The 15,154-nt window shown below is 32.5% G+C and overlaps 1 long non-coding RNA gene across 2 annotated transcripts in view; it reads right to left on the bottom strand.

Annotated features, from left to right (window-relative positions):
• LOC144313054 (uncharacterized) overlaps nt 1–15,154 on the bottom strand; it is a 162,644-nt gene that overhangs the window by 70,099 nt on the left and 77,391 nt on the right. For both annotated transcript variants that reach the window (XR_013378752.1, XR_013378750.1), the window contains exon 2: nt 5,973–6,138. This is a non-coding gene — a long non-coding RNA (uncharacterized LOC144313054). The remainder of the gene's footprint in view (nt 1–5,972; nt 6,139–15,154) is intronic.

Genomic DNA, 15,154 nt, shown 5'->3' with positions numbered 1-15,154 from the left:
AAATACAGACTTTTTCAGTAATAAAAAGGTTGAATGATTCTGTCACCAACAGATCCTAAGTATGTATCATGTATCCTGATTATAAATATGTAAACAAAACTCTAAATTAGTAAAGCTTACGAAGATAGAGGCAGTAAGAATGCACGCAATTTTATCAAGTCCAATCCAACAACATATGAAAATGACACTCATTATGACCAAGTAGGGTTTAGCAGAGAAATGAAGAGAAAGCAATATAATTTACCATATAAATAAGTCTAAAGATAAATTGAGAAAGAAAATTTTGTGTATTATTTCAATACACAGAAAGTTTATTTGACAAATGTAATCATTTAGCAACAATAGTAAGATTTTAGTAAAGTAGAAATAGAAAGAGTAATATTGTCAACCTTTTGCAACAGCCAAGAAAAATCTATGCTCATAAACTACTAACAAGAATGTAGATTGGTAAGACATATTGGAAAATAAGTTGACAATTTCTTAAAAACCTAAGTATGTATCTATTATATGTTCTAGAAATTTTACTTGAGTATTTACTCAGGATAAATGAAGGTATAGGTTCATTAAAAATTGTACATTAGTGTTGATAGAAGCTTTATTTGTAATGAGCAAGACTGGAATTAACAAATGGCCATCAAGGGATGAGTGGATAAACAAATTTGGAATATTCATGCAACAGACTACTATTAAACAGTGCAAAGAAAAGCATTATTGGTACATGTTGCAGTATGGATCAATTTCAATATAGTTATGGTTCATGAAAGATGATGGGCAAAAAGTAGTACCTGCTATAAGCTTCTAATTGTATAAAATGTAGGAAATTCTAGGGGTATGGTTGGGAGAGATTACAAAATGGTGCTACAAAATATCTGGGAATGGTTTAGATCTTGATTGTGGTTATGGTTTTAAGGGTTTATACCTATGTCCAGAGTCACAAAAGTATACTTAAAATATATGCACTCTTCTTTAATTATATTGCAATAAATATGGTGAACAATAAAAAATAAACATATCTGTACTGCTGGTGTGTAACATTGAGCTTCTAAGTGCTGGTCTTAGAAATAATGTCTGATACGTGAAAATTCTATATTGTTTTATAATAAAATGTTATTTTATCAGATCTATGTCACAAATATTTATTTTACCATGTTGAAGTTGTTATTCCCTGAGGACCAGTGAACCTTCACCAAATAAAGATCCATATATATATAATGCAAGTATATTTCAGAGAGTTATAAAAAACATATGGCTCATTAGTTCTTTAATAATGGGATCGACAAATGCCATCTCTTTATTGCCAAATAGAAAAAAAGGGGGGCTTATTTCGATTGAATACTACGACTCATTATATGGAAAGAACATGGGTTAGAAGGTTATTAAAGTAGAAAGAAAAATAGTTTAAAAGGGGAAGAAAACAAGTTATGATTACAATAGTAAAAATGAATGGAAAACAAGAACTAGACCCACAAATGCATTCACAATCACAAAAATATCCAGCCTCATAAAGAAAGGAAATTCACAGAACTGCACAAACAATACCTCACCAATGTATGCAAAGAAGAAAACAATAGAAAGTTGTTTGGGCCCTCCATAGGTGCCCATCAGGATTCGAGAGCTAGACTTTTTTAAAGCCAGGTTTTGTTATCACAACTACCTCAATTATAATTGAGGATTATAATTGTAATTATTTTCCCTGTGAGCCATGAATATCTTCCTCTCCTTATGTTTGCATTGTTTAGCAAACAGTAAGTTTGCAGTTAACTTAAATTTTAGGAGATCTAATATCTAGTCACCAGACAGAGAAAAATATTATGTTTTAAACTATTAAAAATTTCAGATTTTTCTCCATATAGCAACTGCTTTTATCCCGATTTTTGTTTGTACGTGTATATCTACATGTATATATGATTATGTATAGCATATGTGTTTGTGTTTGCATTTGCAAGTAAATATACATATGCATGCATGTTTCATTAATTTTGATTTTACCCATAAATAATTTAAAAAGTCAGTGCTAAAGTAAGAAGATCCTTAAAGTTTACCTTATTCAACTGGGAAATTAGAGTATTTTTGTGTTTGTGTCTGTGTGCTGTTTCATTTTTTAAAACGTGGTGTGTATATGTTTTACTGACAAATAATAGAACTGTGATTATATCTTAGATCTACTGCACATAACTCTTCTGTGCCTGAGACTTTTATGGATTCATTCCCTCTCTCTCACCTTCTCTGTCTCAAAATTAATATACAGAGTTTTTCTAGGTTAAGTTCAAGCTGCTTTAAGTCACAAATTGTTTTTCGCTTCTTATATTTACCGATTTCTATTTTAAATAACATATATTTTAAACAGTAAATGAAAAAAAGTTGCATAGATCACTTGGTTGAGACACTCTTTTAAAATATTATATTTAAAGGTTTTCTATGGAAGCAAGATCTTGTAAAACTCTTTCCTGTTTTGAAAGTCTTCTAATCCATTGATATGAAAAACGATGCAGTTTAAACTCAAATCAAGTGTCACTTCCTCTGTGAATTATTTTTGCCATCAAGCTGAGATAAAAAATACTATTTCTTTGTGCTTTCATCCTTATATCAATTATTGTCATATTACAAAGGCATGTGTCTCTGACCCATTATATCAAAAGCTCCTTCAGAGCAGGGTCTGTCAACATGATGCTTAAATCACTTGAGGCAAAGAGAAATTTTTGATGAAAGAATCCATAAACGAAGGAATATATGGGTAAATGACATTCTCTCAAGTCACTAACACTATTTGTTTTCTTTCTCCCCAAAGGATGGAAGAATGTTGCATACAGTTGTGCTTTGCTTGGAACTGTTATTAGGTTCAGGTGCATATCAAATATAAAGCATTCAGGTTTAAAAATTACTAATGGGAGGAACAATAATTACTAAGTAATTCTTTTTTTTTTTTTTTTCTGGGCAAGATTTTGATAGGAGATATTCTAAATTTCTTTAAGTACATCTATACCAAGGTCACTTGGATGACACGGTTGGCTAAGTGTCTGCTTTTGGCGCAGTCATGAGTCCTGGGATGGAGGGCTCCTGGCTCAGGGGGGAGCTGGATTCTCCCCCTGCCTCTGTCTCTACTGCACCCTACTGGTGCTCTTTCTCACTTGTGATCTCTCTCTCTCTCTCTCAAATAAGGAAGTAAGTAAGTAAATAAATAAATAAATAAATAAATAAATAAATAAATAAATAAAATCTTTGAAAAAATAAATATATCTATACTCATGTTTAATGAAATGTTAGTTTAGTAAAGTTAAGATTCAGAAATTCTCCTTATGCATATCCCCACAAAAATAACTTTGATATTGTTATATATCATATAATATTATGTATTATATTTTATGTATTCTATCCTATATATTTGATTGTTAAAATATTGTATGGCTGTTAAAATATTGTATGATATGAGGGAAAAACATAATATATGATATGTTGTATCATTATATGCAATGTATCATATGCTGTATATCATAAAAATTTTATTAAAAATCATATTCCATGAGTGGTGAGAATGACAACCTTCTCTAGTTCCTGATCTTTGAGAAGAAGCTGTTAAACCTTCACCATTATGGGGTATAATGTTAGCTGTAGGCTTTTTATATATGGCCTTAATCATATTAAAGTACATTCCTTTTGTATCCAATTTGTTGAGATTGTTTATAATGAAAGGCTATGAATTTTGTCAAATGCTTTTTTTGCAAATATTGAGATGATTATATGATTTTTATATTTCATTCTATGAATGTAGCTTATCCATTCACTGATTTGTGTATTTTGAACTATCCTTACATCCAGGGATAAATCTCACTTGACTATGGTGTATGATTATTTTAATGTACTGTTGAATTTGGTTTGCTAATATTTTGCTGAGAAGTTTTGCATCTATATTCATCAGGGATATTGGTTTATAATTTTTTCTTGTAGCGTCCTTATGTGGCTGGGGTATCAGGGTAATGCTGGCCTCATAAAATAAATTTGGGAGTGTTTATCCCTCTTCAAATTTTTGGAAGAGTTTGAGAGAGATTGGCAATAATTCTTCAAATGTTTGATAGAATTCAGCATGGAAGCCATCTGCTCCTGGGTTTTTCTATGTTGGGAGATTTTTAATTACCAATTCAATCTGCCTACTTGTTATTGGACTGTTCACATTTTCTGTTTCTTCATGATTCCTTAGTGTCTTAAAGCTATTTAGTTAGCTAATAATTCTCCTATTTTTTTTTTTGTCTAGTCTGGGCTGAGACTGTAGATATAATCCTATTCATTCATATATCTGCAAAAAGTTGAAAGTTTTACTGGTGAATGGGTTGTTCCAGATGGTCACTTTCACATATTGGGCAACGGCAAGCTTTCTACTGAAGTGATGGAGGTGACTGTGATATATCACAGACCATTTGGGACTGATTCACATACCAGTAGAGTTATAAGGCATGAAAGCAAAATCTGAAAAGCCTCTTATATGCTCTGGATTGGCACAATGTCATTTATGCTATATTATGTGGGTCAAACCAAATAACGAAGCAAGCTTGGATTCAAAGGGTGAGAAAATAGATACTACTTCTTGATGAAAAGAGATGCAAGTTCTCTCCATTTTGAAATCTATTACATTTTACCTCCATATTTTTCTAATTCTTGGTTATCTTTTTCAACTTCAATATCTGCTCTTGGCCCCTTTAATGTCACAAAACATTAGATATTCTTCTGACCTATTTGAACTCTAAATCACCTCTAAGCCCAGCTCTGGAGGGTGTTACAATTCTCCACTTTGTTGTTAATAAGAATCTCCTGCTGCCAGCACCATGGGCCAAAAGACCCCCATTACTTAGATTAGACCATTTATTATATTAAAGAGGGATATTTGAACTTAAGTGTGATTTTTTTCCAGACTTTTTTGCTTGCAATATCATGAAGGGAGTGAACAATGTTTAGATCCTTTTGGAATAATATGGCAAGCAAGTTTCATGAAGGTATTTATTTTTATCTCCACTTATGTAAGTGCAGAAATAAAATAGGTACCCTTCCCTATTCTAGGAAAACTAGACGAAAGAAAGAAGAAAGAAAAGAAAGAAGAAGAAAGAAGGAAAGAAAGAAAGAAAGAAAGAAAGAAAGAAAAGAAGAAAAGAAAGAAAGAAAGAAAGAAGAAGAAAGAAAGAAAGAAAGAAAGAAAGAAAGAAAGAAAGAAAGAAAGAAAGACGCTTGCATTCTTATTTAACACATTAAACTACCTCTCCACCAAGTATAAAATTGACACTTGCTTTCTGTAAAATAAATATCATGTTACTTGTTATTATTGGGTTTTGTTGTTTTTGTCGTTGTTCTGATTTGTTAGTATCATTAATGTGTTTGTGTATCCAGAAGTAAAGGTATAACTGTTTATCTAAGTCAACTATTACCTCTTAGGTCATTTCCCAAAGAGCTTTCTTCCCAGTTATTATATTTTCTTAATAAATGCAAATTAAGTAATTATCTAGTTAAATTTTGACTAGACATTATTCATTTGAGAAATTGTTGTTTTATAGTGCAAAGGAAGCATTTTTTCCACCTTTGGCACTTTACAATAAACTCATTCTGATCTAAATTGATTGCTGTGGGATTATCTTGGAGTCATTAAAATATTGCTGTATTGACATTCACTAATGTCTTTAATTAGCAATTTCAAATTCCAGTGTTTGGCATTAAATATGAACCAACATAATTTATTATATCCCTATAGCTGTTTATTCAGTTTTGTTTGTTTATCCATTGAGTATATTAAACACTTATTTGACGTGCTCTGTGTTAAAGAGTCAATGCTTATAGTATATTCAGATTAGCTTGTTCACCTTTATAATAAAGATAAGGTTGAGATTCTGAACCTAGAATAAGGTAAAATATACATCTTTATTGAATTTTATTCCTTTTAATTTTTGAACAAAATATTGAATTTGTCATAAGTGTAAAAGATTCACACTCACACACAAAGCGAGACTCACTCTTCAAAAGCCAGAGGGTTTTGTTCTGAGAGTTGAATTTGGAATCCATGAACACATTATAAGGTTATTCTCAACTGACTTGGCCATTTTTCTTTTGGGTAAATGTCATATTCACAGCGTTGCTTCTAAATTCTTCTAAAGGAAAAGCCTGAAAAAGAAGGAGTCAGTGACAAAAGTAGAAAAGTAAAAGTCCACCAGTGTTAATCAACAATAGGACATCATTAGGGTAATGGAATGAATGCCTTCTCTCCTTCCATATCTTCCTTTTGAGGCAATAATGTAAATTAGAGGCCACACACTTTAGATTAGTGTTGAATGTGTATCTCCACAACAATGCCCCCCTCACTTTTAAATTGGTCATATTCCCTCTGTCAATCAGCTTCCTTGATAGAAAACAAGTAAAACGACGTTAATCGCATATTTGTTGTGAGAAATTGACAAAATAAGGCCCTCAGAGCAATATGGATATATACAGTTGGTGTTCATTTCATATGGTTTCCTTCTTTATATTCTGTGTGTGCTTCCCAGCTAGAATGTCTGAATCTCCCTACAATATCAGAACTTCATTTAAAAAAAAAGAAAATGTAGCCATTCTTTAAAAAAAAATAGATATTAAATAAAGCCCTGAGTATTTTAGTATATGATTATAGGGAATTTTCACAGGTTATTATTTTATGTGTCACTCAGCTATAGATTTAATTTGGATATTTTAAAATGTATTTCTTAATGAATGAGTATAACCTGGAAAACATTTGAACTCTGAAATGAAACTTGGGTAAAAGGCCACACTTGGTGACATGGTTTACAATCATCCAGGATTTTCATTCTTAACTAGGGTCCTTTCCCATTGTTTCTTCTGCTTGGAACATTCTTCAAGATATTTTCACTGCTGCCTCCTCATTATTTAAGGTTTTAGTTTCCTGACCACACTACTAAAGAAAAATTCCTCATCAGTCATTCTTCATCACATAACATTATATACTTATTCTTAGCACTCATAAGATGAAGGAACTATCTCATTTGTTTATGTATGGATGATTAATATCTGTCTTTTAAAAAAATGTGTAAATTCATGAAGGCCAAAACACCAATTTTCCCTTGTCATCCTTATATCTTCTGTGTCCAAAATAAGGTTTGATAAATCATATTCACTTAATATGTATTAATGTATATTAACTGATGAACCAGTGAGAGTTTTCTAGTCTTTAATCTTTCTACTTCTATATTCCCTCTGGATGTTAGTGTCAATGTAATATTGATATGTCTGTATAGATCTGTGTGCAATTTATTTTGGAACCTGAATAGGCAACGAACTATAACTTGTCTGTACCCAACAATGAAAATATCCCTTATCGTTCTGGGCCTATTGAGGGTCCCTAAATAGAGTGTAAGGAGTTCAGTTCTAAATGAGAAATAATATGGTGCAGCATCAGACACCAACCACTTCACTTGCTAAAAAGGAAAGAATATATCCTATTTTCAGGTAAATTTTAATGTATAAAATAGAACATTTTGAAAGTTTAAAAATTGAGGATTGTACTTTTTAGAAGGTCAACTTCAATATGCATGATAAAGCATCTATATTCAAACTTCATTTTTATGCCTGTAGCTTTGGATATTAAATGGATTGATACTTTTGAAAAGGAACTCCTACAGCTATTTTAGTTCTCTGTCCCATTACACTTCATCTTCTTGCTGCTTAGTTTTGAGCTCAAAATTTGATACAGGCTCTTCTTGTATGAATATTAGAGGATCTAATAATTATAGTTTAATAAAATGAAACTCAAGGGTAAGATTCATCAACTGGAGAAATGTAAGATTTTTTTCATGCAATTTAATAACATCAAATGGCCTCTATAATCATTTCCATATAAAGCATCAAAAATGACTTAACTGGGCTCATGTAGGTAGTTAAAAATATGCTTAGACAGATTATATGGAAGTGTGTCAATTTTATTTAAATTACATTTTATTATTCTTTTCATAATTATTTATATATTTATAAATCCTGTTTATAAATATTCTATATATAGTAAAAAATAGATGTCCTTTTGACACTTAGTATTTAACTTTAGACATAAAAACTTTGAAATAGCTGAAAGGGATATTGATGTGCCCTATACACACAGATTTAGGATTGGCAATACCCAATCTTGTGAGGCATAATCATTAATGTTATCATTAGAGAACTTCAAAATAGAGATGCTAAAAATATATGCATAAAGTTTCACTAGGGAAATCACTACATGTACACATATGAAGTATTATTGAAGTAACTCTGAACACATACAAACTTGGAGAAGTAAAGATTCAAATGTGGTCACTCCAGTTATAGCCTTTGGTGGGAGAAATTGACTTTCCATTAACCTTATTAGTACAAGGGATTCTCAGTCAGAATGTTAAAAAGATACTTTTACTAACAATGTTAGGAGAAAAGGTACTTCCAATTGAATTTGATATTAGATGAGGTGATACAAGTAGAAAAAGGTAAATCCCAAGAATTACAATGAGTTAGCTGTTTCTAGTACCAGTTTGCCCAGATATGAACAGTTTAACTTTGAGAAAGTGAAAGTAATTCACTGAGGCTTACTTTCTCACCCTTAAACTGGAAAGAGCACTATTTTCACCTAAACAGTAAGATAAGATAATAATATTCATAAGGATATAGATAAATATTCTAAAGTGTTATTCAATATTTCGTTTTCAGCAATATACTGGAGGTCTTATCTAGTGAAATAAGGAATCAAAAATAAAGTTACACAGATGGGGAGGAAAATTAAAATGCTCAATTTTTCAGACAACTTAGTTGTATAAATAAATAATTCACCAAACAATTTGAGATAATGAGTAAATAAGTGAATTAGGGCTGACAGATATAAATAAATATACAAAAACAAAACAAAAATCTCTGTATTTCTAAACACTAACAATGATGTGGGAGTGAATTCATAGGTATATTAGGAGAAGAAAATAAAACACCAGCAACATAGTTCATGAAAAGTGTAAACAACTCCAGTAAAATAAGAAGTACATTCTTGAAAAAAAAATCAATTGAGATATCTGATGTTAACTAATTATGGAACTCAGTATTACAAAGATGTAGATTCACTCAATTAAATTACAGATACAATGAAATATCTCTGAAAATTCCAGCAGAATTTTTGTGGAAAACGACAAGCTGATTCTAAAATTTATATTGGAATACAAAATATTGAAAATAGCTATGATGATTTTGAAAAACAAAGTTTGAATACTTAAACAATAAAAAATCAAAACTTACTAGAATTCATAATTAATATGACAGAAAAATACTATTGGCATATACAAGACATTATGGAAGAGATTAAATACTCCAAAACCTGCCAACCCTATGAAGTTTCCTGTAATCATAATATCAAATAATGTGGAACAATAAAAATGAACAAAATTCACCAATGGCAAACGGATTGGAAATTTCTCCAAAATAATTTATTAAATAATCTGAAGACTATGAAAGTTCACAAAATACATATTGAAGTAACAAAGAATTGGATTGTCAAATGAAACTTTCGTGAATTAAGGATCTTACCAATTTTACTAAAATGTTTAAGATGACAAGAAATCAAGAGATAATCAGGCTTAGGTCTCCCCTGGTCCTCCCTTGCATCTCTGTATGTGGACTGTCTTTACTAGAGTGGAAGAAATCTCTAATGAGGTACCTGAGTTGCCTCATACATAGAGAAACCTCTAGGTTACAAGATATCTATGCTTAATACCATAGAAAATTATGTAGCTTACTTTACATTCAATTAAGATATATTTCTCATAAATCTATAGATTGAAGGTTTGCTTACCATCAGCAATTATAAAGTAGGTGCTAAAAGCATTTCCTAGATATGGACTTTATTTCTAGCAATTACCATCATCCCCTCCACTGGTAGGTCAATGATCGGCATGTTTATGTGGATATTGATCAGGCTCCCTGCCTCTTTCTTTTATCAGAAGCAAATTCCAGTAATTGAGTGAAGAATGGATCATAAGCCAATTGCTTTTGTTTCTTCATGCACAAATACATATGCTTCTATGTGCATAGAATTTCTCTGGAAGGGCCCATGGAAAATAATAATTGTGGCAGCTTCTGGAAAAAGAAATTCTGGCCATTGGCATATGAAAAACAAGTTCTTTTATTACCTTCTGACTTTTCTACTTTATATATTCACTAATACATAGAAAATAATCTAACCTTTGGATTTTGAAAAGTGTTCTCCTTAAAAACCAAACTAAAACAAAATGAAAAACTATTTGAGTGGCCAAATTTATAATTCCTGCATTTAGATTGTGTTTTGTTGTGACAAACATAACAGTGTGTTGCTTACAATTCCCTTTAAGAAAGAATTTGTTCAGCTTCAAAGAATGAAAATGCTGGATTATCTCCAGGTATGGTATTTTCAAGCTCTCCCTCTCCTTTCCAGGACAGCCCCCAACTGATGATAATCCAGTGCAAGGATTTCAGTACCTGCTTCTGTCTGCTGAATGTAGGACTCTAAGAGAGCCACTTGTGGGTGCCTGGGTGGTTCAGTTGGTTAAGCATCTGCTTTGAGAAATGAGGTAATGATCCCAGGGTCCTAGGGTCCAGGGTCCTAGGATCAAGTCCGACATCAGACTCCCTGCTCTTTGGGGAGCCTGCCTCTCTCTCTGCCTCTGCCTCCCTCTCTCTATCTCTAATGAGTAAATAAATAAAGTCTTAAAAAAAATAAAAGAGTCATTTTTTTTTAATTTTTTTTTTCATTTATTTATGATAGTCACACAGAGAGAAAGAGAGAGGCAGAGACACAGGCAGAGGGAGAAGCAGGCTCCATGCACCGGGAGCCCGACGTGGGACTCGATCCCAGGTCTCCAGGATCGCGCCCTGGGCCAAAGGCAGGCGCTAAACCGCTGCGCCACCCAGGGATCCCCTAAAAGAGTCATTTTCACTTCAGAATTCTCCATTGGTTTCATGAAGATTTTATCAAATATGTACATGTTTGGTGAGTCTCCTTAACTAGTCTCACTTCCCTCCCACTTTCCTTTAAGGTTTCAGAATTGTGGTCTGAATGCTTTTTTCTGCAGACTTGTTTTTCCTTTCCTTTATATCTTTTATAATAAAATGCTGAAATTCTTTTATTTATTTTTTTCCTTTTTTAAATTAGTTCCAGAGGTAGTATTTTGTGATTCATCAGTTTCATATAACACCCAGTGCTCATGACATCAAGTGCCATTCTTAGTGCCCATCACCCAGGTACCACATCCCCCCAGCCACCATCCCTCCAGCAATCCTCAGTTTGTTTCCAGGAGTTCAGCATCTCTTATGGTTTGCCTCCCTCTCAATTTTCATCTTATTTTATTTTTCCCTCTCTTTCCCTATATTCATCTGTTTTGTTTCTTAAATTCTACATATGTATTTGTTTTTTGAGAGCTACACATACTTTGCCCTCCTCGAAAGATGAACCACATGAATGCTTATCTTTATGTCTTAATTAATGATTCATCACTTTAAAATATGAAAAAAACTGTCTTCTAGTATTCAATTTTCTTTCATTGTTCTTTAAAATATGTATATGAGCATTTTCCTAAAATTTAGTACCACACATAAATAAATATATTTGAATATAGTATGCTACTTTTACTTGTCATGAGTTAACAAAGAGAAAATTGTACAGGTGGCTGGATTACCAATTTTTTTTTATTGAAGTATAGTTGATACACAATGTTACATTAGTTTTAGGTGTACAACACAGTGATTCAACAAGTCCATGCATTATGCTATGCTTACCACCAATGTAGCTACCATCTGTCATCTAACGCTCTTAACTGTGTCTCATTTTCTGTTTCCCAGAGAGCCAAATTAATACAGCTGAAATGAGGAATGGCCAAGAGTACAGCTGGTAGGATGAAGATTTAGGACTGGATCTCTCACCACCTGGCTGGTAATGAAGACCTGATACTGTAAGGTGTGTGGAGCATGAATAGTCACTGGTAGAAGTCCAATTTTTGAAACTTTCATCTGAGTTGATTTGGCTTATGTTCCAGTGGAGAGAAATAGCCAGCTTGTAACAATGATTTAGTCATTTGAAAAATAAAAGGTGGAGAATAAAATATATAAAAACGGTGGGCTTCATTGGTTGTTATTAAATTCCATTAATGTGCTATAGAAAGATAGTGAGAGAGTAGAGGCAGTTAACCACCAATTGGCAGCTGAGAGTGAAGTGCAAAGGGTCTCTATGGTGGCTTGCAAAGGGTCTTTATCTTTTAAAATGGGAGAGAAAAAAAAATGGGAGAGAAAAAAATCTAAAAACCAAACCCAAAATTTATTAGTTGGAGTCCCTGAGTTTTAAAAATTATTGAATCTTTAGCTCATTCAGGTCTGCAATGCCAAACTCAGTACCCTTGTTAGAAAATCTAGAACTTTTCGTGTATGGGCCAGGGACATATGAATGGATACTCCTAAAGATCAGAGGTACCATATCTTCTCCTTCTTTGTTAGAAGGAGATCATACAGAAACCAGGTAATGAGTAGAGTCTTAGCTAAACTATCTTTAGAATGGATTTTCTGGGTTTCTAAATGTATAATTCATAATAACAGTTGGTAATAGAACTCACATTTATTCTAATCTGTTGGGTAAAAGCAATTATAGTGGGAAAGGTGAAATGGAAGCCTCTGAACCCACCCGCCATCTCAACCAACAATCCATATAGCAAATGAGAGACCATATGACAATCTGATTTGAGTAGTGAAAAAGTCCAAGCTTCAGAAATCTGAAGAATTCAGGAATAGCCTATTAATCTCCATTTTACTCATTATTCTGATAACTGAACAAAAATATCCTGAAAAATGACCCAAACATTATCACAAGATCTAGATGGTACCTTGCTAAAGCAGATTAATGTGGTCTTGAGGTATAAAGGCACTCCCTGCCCAATTCTGTCTTCTTCCACTCCTATTTTTCAGAGCCTTTACCATAAAATATACTGCTCTATTATATGTGCCCTCTGATTTAATAATATGTGTAATTTCAGTATCTCCTTACTGAAGGTCTCAACTAGCACAACTGCCAAACATGATGGCAGTCAAAAAATTTAAAAAAAACACATCTTGAGCATGAGAATTTTGACCTGTGTGACCCTGCTATAGCAGCGGAAAATAGGAGTACAATTGTCATTAGTGTATATGAACATCTGCAACTGGAAAGATTTGCAACCAAATATTTGAGATTGGTTTTCTAGGATGTATGTACTAAAAAATGTGCTTTCCTAAGATTGAATGTGAACACCTTTGTTCTCTGCTTTTGATAGTTATGGATTTTTGCTTATTATATTGACAGTTGTTGGGTGAAGAATATGAGACCCATAGGTAAAAATACTATGAATCACTGTGAGGTGGTGATCTGAGGTTGTTTTAAGCTGCTATATTTGTGCTAATTTGGTACGAAGCAATAGAAAACTAATATACTCCAGGGAAACTACATAATTAATAATGCATTGTAAGTGCTCATCTTAATGACCATTTTTCTACCTTTCTCAGTGTGACAACTAGAATGGCTCAATGTTTAATATTTTTATTCACTTAATTCTGGAGATGCATCCATGTCTAGTGAAATATTTTTTGCACATCAGCAAATATTTAATATTTTTATTTACTTCATTTTCCCCTCACTGATCCTAGTCTTTCTGCAAATATAATTATACAATAGTCATTTTAATGTTTTTGTTTGTTTGATTTTCACCCACTGGCATCTTCCATTTAATATTTTCTAATAATATTACAGAAGCTTCTTCAGTTAGAAAATTCAGAGATTTCATTAGTCAGAATTCAATATTCAATATCTCATTAAGCATGCTATTGTTCCATACTCTTATTATTTCCTCTGGGTATATGGTTTTTTGGAAGCATTACTTATAAATTTTTGAAAGAAATTCTTTCCCCCCAAAATACATAAAATTTTGTTAGGATTTTGAAGCTGTTGGAATTCTTCAGAGGAATAATAACTTAATTTTTGAAAACATTCAAAATGGGAATCTGGGTGACTCAATGGCTGAACGTCTCCCTTTGGCTCAGGTCATCATCCTGGGGTCCTGGGATCAAGTCCAAAATCAGGCTACTGATACGGAGGCTGCCTCTTTCTCTGCCTATATTTCAGCCTCTTTCTGTGTGTTTCTCATGAGTAAATAAATAAAATCTAAAAAAAAAAAAAAAAAGAAAGAAAAAAGAAAGAAAGAAAAAACAAAAAGAAAAAAGAAAAAGACAAAGAAAAAGAAAACATTCAAAGTAATAATGTCAGGACATTTTAACCTCTTTACTAACATTTTGGTGGGAATTAAATGCAAATTTAGGGATGAGATCATAGTATGCTGAAAAGAATGTTTGATCTATTCCACATTGACTGTAGGAAATTCACCCATAACTAGGAAGCAGGGTGGGAGCAGAAACAAATATATTTACAAAGAAAAGCTCTCAGAGAATTAGAAGTGCCAACTACAAAAAGACTTTCACCATGTAGTAAATTTTCATGGAGGATGTTGAAATTAAATTAAGCTAGCTATCATTTAAAGAGACTTTAGGATATGTTGTACTATGGATGGGTAGGGTAAAATCATTATATAACTCTTACACAACTTAAAACACCTTGTAACTCTTAAAACACTTATAACTCAGTGTGGGACTGACCTGAGGAGCACAACATGATTAAACAAAATCTCCAGTGATCGCACATTGAAAGGATGTGTCTGTGAATCTGCTTTTTACAACTAAGAAAACTAAACAGTGAAGATTATAGAGAGAGGTACACCTATCTAACTCTAATAATCACTCCCTTATACACAGGTATGATATGCACTGGTGTGAATAAACTCTGGAACAAGGGAATCTGAAATTAAACTACTCATAACTAGTTAAGAATAAGGGAAATAAAACATTTGTCTACAAAGCTGGTAGAGTCAGATTTGGGCAGTCCATGGTATAGATTTCCACCTTAAAAATGACTTAAGGAAGAAATAATAGTTCTACTTCTACTCAAAATCATCTCCTCTATACCTATTATGATAATGGTGATTACATGTAGCTTCTGCTTAAATTTCATTAACCAGATCAGCCACATGGCTTTACAAGAGAATCAGTAATTATATGTGAGAGAGCAGAATAGTCCATA

The sequence above is a fragment of the Canis aureus genome, chromosome 4 (assembly GCF_053574225.1).
Source record: "Canis aureus isolate CA01 chromosome 4, VMU_Caureus_v.1.0, whole genome shotgun sequence".
In the NCBI taxonomy this organism is placed as follows: domain Eukaryota; kingdom Metazoa; phylum Chordata; class Mammalia; order Carnivora; family Canidae; genus Canis; species Canis aureus.
Note: the sequence above shows the minus strand (reverse complement) of the source record. Positions and strands in the feature narration are given on the sequence as shown.